Raw genomic sequence first — 7,580 nt, 5'->3', positions numbered from 1 at the left:
TAGATATTTAAACATCTCTAAGGCCTTAACTCCATTCTCATTCTGTTTTCCCAACCATTCACTGTTTGCTATTCTTAATTTACAATCTCTTATGCTTTTGGATATTCTAAACTCTTATTTCAATTTGTCTAACTAGAACAATTGATCAACCATTGTTTGCTTAGTCCATTAACCCTCCATCTCCCCCATATCTTCTTCTTCTTCTTCTTCTTCTATTCTTTCTTCTTTTGCTCGAGGGCAAGCAATATTCTAAGTTTGGTGTGGTAAAAGCATAAGCTTTTTGTTTTTCCATTACCACTAATGGCACCTAAGACCGGAGAAACCTCGAGAAAAGGGAAAGGGAAGACAAAGGCTTCCACCTCCGAGTCATGGGAGATGGAAAGATTCATCTCAAAGGGTCTATAGCTCAGCGGTAGAACATTTGACTGCAAATCAAGAGATCCCTGAGATACCTCAGGGGATACAGTTTCCTCCACAGAACTATTGGGAGCAAATCAACACCTCCCTAGGAGAATTAAGTTCCAACATGGAACAATTAAGGGCGGAACATCAAGAGCACTCCATCATCCTTCATGAAATTAGAGAAGATCAAAAAGCAATGAGGAAGGAGCAACAAAGACAAGGAAGAGACATAGAAGAGCTCAAGGACATCATTGGTTCCTCAAGAAGGAAACGTCACCATCACTAAGGTGGATTCATTCCTTGTTCTTATTTCTTCTGTTTTTCGTGTTCTATGCTAAGTGCTTATCTATGTTTGTGTCTTCATTACATGATCATTAGTAGTTAGTAACTTTGTCTTAAAGTTATGAATGTCCTATGAATCCATCACCTCTCTTAAATGAAAAATGTTTTAATTCAAAAGAACAAGAAGTACATGAGTTCTGAATTTATCCTTGAACTTAGTTTAATTATATTGATGTGGTGACAATGCTTCTTGTTTTCTGAATGTATGCTTGAACAGTGCATATGTCTTTTGAAGTTGTTGTTTAAGAATGTTAAATATGTTGGCTCTTGAAAGAATGATGACAAGGAGACATGTTATTTGATAATCTGAAAAATCATAAAAATGATTCTTGAAGCAAGAAAAAGCAGCAAAGAACAAAGCATGCAGAAAAAAAAAAAGAGAAAAAAAATAGGCGAAAAAAATAAAGAAAAAACAAGCAGAAAAAGCCAAAAGCTCTTAAAACCAAGAGGCAAGAGCAAAAAGCCAATAACCCTTAAAACCAAAAGGCAAGGGCAAATAAAAAGGATCCCAAGGCTTTGAGCATCAGTGGATAGGAGGGCCTAAAGGAATAAAATCCTGGTCTAAGCGGCTAAACCAAGCTGTCCCTAACCATGTGCTTGTGGCGTGTAGGTGTCAAGTGAAAACTTGAGACTGAGCGGTTAAAGTCAAGGTCCAAAGCAAAAAAAAGAGTGTGCTTAAGAACCCTGGACACCTCTAATTGGGGACTTTAGCAAAGCTGAGTCACAATCTGAAAAGGTTCACCCAATTATGTGTCTGTGGCATTTATGTATCTGGTGGTAATACTGGAAAACAAAGTGCTTAGGGCCACGGCCAAGACTCATAAAATAGCTGTGTTCAAGAATCATCATACTGAACTAGGAGAGTCAATAACACTATCTGAACTCTGAGTTCCTATAGAAGCCGATCATTCTGAACTTCAATGGATAAAGTGAGATGCCAAAACTATTCAAGAGGCAAAAAACTATAGGTCCCGCTCATTTAATTGGAGCTATACTTCATTGATAGTTTGGAATTTATAGTATATTCTCTTCTTTTTATCCTATTTGATTTTCAGTTGCTTAGGGACAAGCAACAATTTAAGTTTGGTGTTGTGATGAGCGGATAATTTATACGCTTTTTGGCATTGTTTTTAGTATATTTTTAGTAGAATCTAGTTACTTTTAGGGATATTTTCATTAGTTTTTATGTTAAATTTACATTTCTGGACTTTACTATGAGTTTGTGTGTTTTTCTGTGATTTCAGGTATTTTCTGGCTGAAATTGAGGGACTTGAGCAAAAATCAGATTTAGAGGTTGAAGAAGGACTACTGATGCTATTGGATTCTGACCTCCCTGCACTCAAAATGGATTTTCTGGAGCTACAGAACTCAAAATGGCGCGCTTACAATTGCGTTGGAAAGTAGACATCCAGGGCTTTCCAGCAATGTATAATAGTTCATACTTTGCCCAAGTTTAGATGACGCAAACTGGCGTTCAACGCCAGCTCTCTGCCCAATTCTGGCGTCCAGCGCCAGAAACAAGTTGCAAAGTGGAGTTCAACGCCCAAACTGGCACCAAAACTGGCGTTCAACTCCAAGGAGGACCTCTACATGTGCAACACTCAAGCTCAGCCCAAGCACACACCAAGTGGGCCCCGGAAGTAGATTTATGCATCAATTACTTACTTCTATAAACCCTAGTAACTAGTTTATTATAAATAGGACTTTTTACTAGTGTATTAGACATCGGGGAATTGATCTTTTGATCATTTTTAGATCTCTATACCTCCATGGGAGGCTGGCCATTCGGCCATGCTTACCCTCTATTCACTTATGTACTCTTCAACGGTAGAGTTTCTGCACTCCATAGATTAAGGTGTGGAGCTCTGCTGTTCCTCAAAGATTAATGCAAAGTACTACTGTTTTCTATTCAATTCATCTTATTTCGCTTCCAAGATATTCATTCGCACTTCAATCTGAATGTGATGAACGTGACAATCATCATCATTCCCTATGAACACGTGCCTGACAACCACTTCCGTTCTACATTAGATTGAATGAGTATCTCTTAGATCTCTTAATCGGAATCTTCGTGGTGTAAGCTAGAATGATGGCGGCATTCAAGAGAATCCGGAAAGTCTAAACCTTGTCTGTGGTATTCCGAGTAGGATTCAATGATTGAATGACTGTGACGAGCTTCAAACTCGCGATTGCTGGGCGTAGTGACAGACGCAAAAGGATAGTAAATCCTATTCCAGCATGATCGAGAACCAACAGATGAATAGCCGTGCCGTGACAGGGTGCGTTGACCATATTCACTGAGAGGATAGGATGTAACCATTGACAAGGGTGATGCCTCCAGACAATTAGCCATGCCGTGACAGGGCATTTGGATCATTTTCCCGAGAGAAGACCGAAAGTAGCCATTGACAATGGTGATGCATTACATAAAGCCAGCCATGGAAAGGAGTAAGACTGATTGGATGAAGATAGCAGGAAAGCAGAGGTTCAGAGGAACGAAAGCATCTCTATTCGCTTATCTGAAATTCTCACCAATGATTTACATAAGTATTTCTATCCCTATTTTATTAATTATTTTCGAAAACCCCATTACTATTTTATATCCGCCTGACTGAGATTTACAAGGTGACCATAACTTGCTTCATACCAACAATCTCCGTGGGATTCGACCCTTACTCACGTAAGGTATTACTTGGACGACCCAGTGCACTTGCTGGTTAGTTGTGCGAAGTTGTGAACCATGGTATTGGCATCATGTTTTTGGCGCCATTTCCAGGGAAAGAAAGAGCAATGAATTTTACATAATCAAAGTGTAATCACAATTTCTGCGCACCAAGTTTTTGGCGCCGTTGCCGGGGATTGTTCGAGTTTGGACAACTGACGGTTCATCTTTTTGCTCAGATTGGGTAACTTTCTTTTGGTTTTCTTTTCAAAAAGTTTTCAAAAATTTTTCAAAAAAATCTTTCAAAAAATTTCTCCTTTGTTTTCGAAAATAAAAATAAAAATAAAAATGTTTTCAAAAATATATTTTTCTTCAGAATTTTTAAGAATGAATTCTAGTGTTTCATGAAGCATGTGAAGCCTGGCTGGCTGTAAAGCCATGTCTGAATTCATTTGGACTGAGGCTTCCAATTTGTTATCAAGAGCAAGCTAGTTGTTGCTAATCCATCTGCTGCTGTTCCTGATTTACATACTAAAGCTTAGCTGGCTATTAAGCCATGCCTAACCCTTTGATTGGAGCTTTAGACTAAAGAGCATAAGATTCCTGGAATTCATATTAAAAATTTTGGAATCTTTATTTTTCTTTTTCAAAATGATTTTCGAAAAAAATTAAAGAAAATACAAAAAAATCATAAAATCATAAAAATCAAAAAATATTTTCATGTTTCTTGTTTGAGTCTTGAGTCATGTTATAAGTTTGGTGTCAATTGCATGTGCATCTTGCATTTTTTCGAAAATTCATGCATTCATAGTGTTCTTCATGATCTTCAAGTTGTTCTTGGTAAGTCTTCTTGTTTGATCTTTGCATTTGCATGTTTTGTGTCTTTTCTTGTTTTTCATATGCATTCTTGAATTCTTAGTCCCTAAGCATTAAAGATTTCTAAGTTTGGTGTCTTACATGTTTTCTTTGCATTAAAAAATTTTCAAAAATGTGTTATTGATGTTCATCATGATCTTCATAGTGTTCTTGGTGTTCATCTTGACATTCATAGCATTCTTGCATGCATTCATTGTTTTGATCCAAAATTTTCATGCATTGAGTATTTTTGTTGTTTTTCTCTCTCATCATTAAAAATTCAAAAAAAAAAAATATCTTCTCCTTTTTCTTCTCATAAATTCGAAAATTAGATTTGACTTTTTCAAAATTTTTTAAAATCTAGTTATTTTTATGAGTCAAATCAAATTTTCAATTTTAAAAATCTTATCTTTTTCAAAATCTTTTTCAAAAATCAAATCTTTTTCATTTTTCTTAGTTATTTTCGAAAATTTTTAATATATTTTTCAAAAATCTTTTTCTTATTTTTATATCAAATTTTCGAAAATAACAATAATAATTAATGTTTTGATTCAAAAATTTCAAGTTTGTTACTTGTTTGTTAGGAAAGATTCAAACTTTAAGTTCTAGAATCATATTTTATGATTTCTTGTGAATCAAGTCATTAATTGTGATTTTAAAAATCAAATCTTTTAAAAAAAAAAAACTAATTTCAATCATATGTTTTCAAAAATATTTTCTTATCTTACCTTTTTCAAAAATTTGATTTCAAAATATCTTTTCTAACTTCCTAACTTCTTATCTTTTCAAATTTGTTTCAACTAACTTTTTGTTTCTTATCTTTTTCAAAACCACCTAACTAACTCTCTCTCTCTCTAATTTTCAAAAATATCTTCCCTCTTTTTCAAAAATTCTTTTTAATTAACTAATTATTTTAATTTTTGATTTCAATTTTCGAAAATTACTAACCTTTTTCAAAAAAATATTTTCGAAAATCACTAACCCTTTTTCAAAAATAATTTTCGAAAATCCTTCTCCCTTATCTCCTTCTATTTATTTATTCATCTACTAACATCTCTTCCTCACATCACTCACCAAATTCGAACCCCCTCTTCTATCTCTGTTCGAATTTTTTCTTCTTTTCTTCTTCTACTAACAATAAGGAACCTCTTTACTGTGACATAGAGGATTCCTCTTCTTTTCTTTTTCTCTTCTCTTTCTTATGAGCAGGGACAAAGAAAAAGGCATTCTTGTTGAAGCTGATCCAGAACCTGAAAGGACTCTGAAGAGGAAACTAAGAGAAGCTAAATTACAACAATCCAGAGACAACTTGATTGAAAATTTCGAACAAGTAAAGGAGATGGCAGCCGAATCCAACAACAATGCAAGGAGGATGCTTGGTGACTTTACTGCACCAAATTCCAATTTACATGGAAGAAGCATCTCCATTCCTACCATTAGAGCAAACAACTTTGAGCTGAAACCTCAGCTAGTTTCTCTGATGCAGCAGAACTGCAAGTTTCATGGACTTCCATCTGAAGATCCTTTTTAGTTCTTAACTAAATTCTTGCAGATCTGTGATACTGTTAAGACTAATGGAGTAGATCCTGAAGTCTACATGCTCATGCTTTTCCCTTTTGCTGTAAGAGACAGAGCTAGAATATGGTTGGACTCTCAACCCAAAGACAGCCTGAACTCTTGGGATAAGCTGGTCACGGCTTTCTTAGCCAAGTTCTTTCCTCTTTAAAAGCTGAGCAAGCTTAGAGCTGATGTTCAAACCTTCAGACAAAAAGAAGGTGAATCCCTCTATGAAGCTTGGGAAAGATACAAGCAGCTGACCAAAAAGTGTCCTTCTGACATGCTTTCAGAATGGACCATCCTGGATATATTCTATGATGGTTTATCTGAGCTATCAAAGATGTCATTGGATACTTCTGTAGGTGGATCCATTCACCTAAAGAAAACGCCTGCAGAAGCTCAAGAACTCATTGACATGGTTGCTAATAACCAGTTCATGTACACTTCTGAGAGGAATCCTGTGAGTAATGGGATGCCTCAGAAGAAGGGAGTTCTTGAAGTTGATACTCTGAATGCCATTTTGGCTCAGAACAAAATATTGACTCAGCAAGTCAATATGATTTCTCAGAGTCTGAATGGAATGCAAGCTGCATCCAATAGTACTCAAGAGGCTTCTTATGAAGAAGAAGCTTATGATCCTGAGAACCCTGCAATAGCAGAGGTAAATTACATGGGTGAACCATATGGAAACACCTATAACCCATCATGGAGAAATCATCCAAATCTCTCATGGAAGGATCAAAGGCCTCAACAAGGCTTTAATAATGGTGGAAGAAACAGGTTTAACAATAATAAACCTTTCCCATCATCCACTCAACAACAGATAGAGAACTCTGAACAAAATACCTCTAATTTAGCAAACTTAGTCTCTGATCTATCCAAGGCCACTGTAAGTTTCATGAATGAAACAAGGTCTTTCATTAGAAATTTGGAAGCACAAGTGGGCCAGCTGAGTAAAAGGATCACTGAAATCCTTCCTAGTACTCTCCCAAGCAATACAGAAGAGAATCCAAAAGGAGAGTGCAAGGCCATTGAATTAATTACCTTGGCCGAACCCACAAGAGAGGAGAATGACGTGAATCCCAAGGAGGAAGACCTCCTGGGACGTCCAGTGATCAATAAGGAGCTTCCCTCTGAGGAACCTAAGGAATCTGAGACTCATCTAGAGACCATAGAGATTCCATTGAACCTCCTTATGCCATTCATGAGCTCTGATGAGTATTCCTCTTCTGAAGAGAATGAGGATGTTACTGAAGAGCAAGCTGCCAAGTTCCTTGGTGCAATCATGAAGCTGAATGCCAAATTATTTGGCATTAAAACTTGGGAAGATGAACCTCCCTTGTTCACCAATGAACTAAGTGATCTGGATCAACTGACATTGCCTCAGAAGAGACAGGATCCTGGAAAGTTCATAATACCTTGTACCATAGGCACCATGATCTTTAAGGCTCTGTGTGACCTTGGTTCAGGAATAAACCTCATGCCCCTCTCTGTAATAGAGAAACTGGGAATCTATGGGGTGCAAGCTGCTAAAATCTCATTAGAGATGGCAGACAATTCAAGAAAACAGGCTTATGGACAAGTAGAGGACGTGTTAGTAAAGGTTGAAGGCCTTTACATCCTTGCTGATTTCATAGTCCTGGACACTGGAAAGGAAGAGGATGAATCCATCATCCTAGGAAGACCTTTCCTAGCCACAACAAGAGCTGTGATTGATGTGGACAGAGGAGAATTGATCCTTCAATTGAATGAGGACAACCTT

The 7,580-nt window shown here is 36.7% G+C and overlaps 1 non-coding gene across 1 annotated transcript; it reads right to left on the bottom strand.

The window, feature by feature from the left end:
- Window positions 1–5,996: 5,996 nt before the first annotated feature.
- On the bottom strand, window positions 5,997–6,104 carry LOC112731476 (small nucleolar RNA R71). Its single transcript, XR_003167251.1, has one exon. It is a non-coding gene; the product is annotated as a small nucleolar RNA R71 (small nucleolar RNA).
- Window positions 6,105–7,580: the final 1,476 nt, after the last annotated feature.

Source organism: Arachis hypogaea, chromosome 12 (genome assembly GCF_003086295.3).
Source record: "Arachis hypogaea cultivar Tifrunner chromosome 12, arahy.Tifrunner.gnm2.J5K5, whole genome shotgun sequence".
NCBI classification, from domain to species: Eukaryota; Viridiplantae; Streptophyta; class Magnoliopsida; order Fabales; family Fabaceae; genus Arachis; species Arachis hypogaea.
The sequence above is the reverse complement of the archived record's forward strand: the minus strand, read 5'-3'. Positions and strand labels throughout refer to the sequence as shown.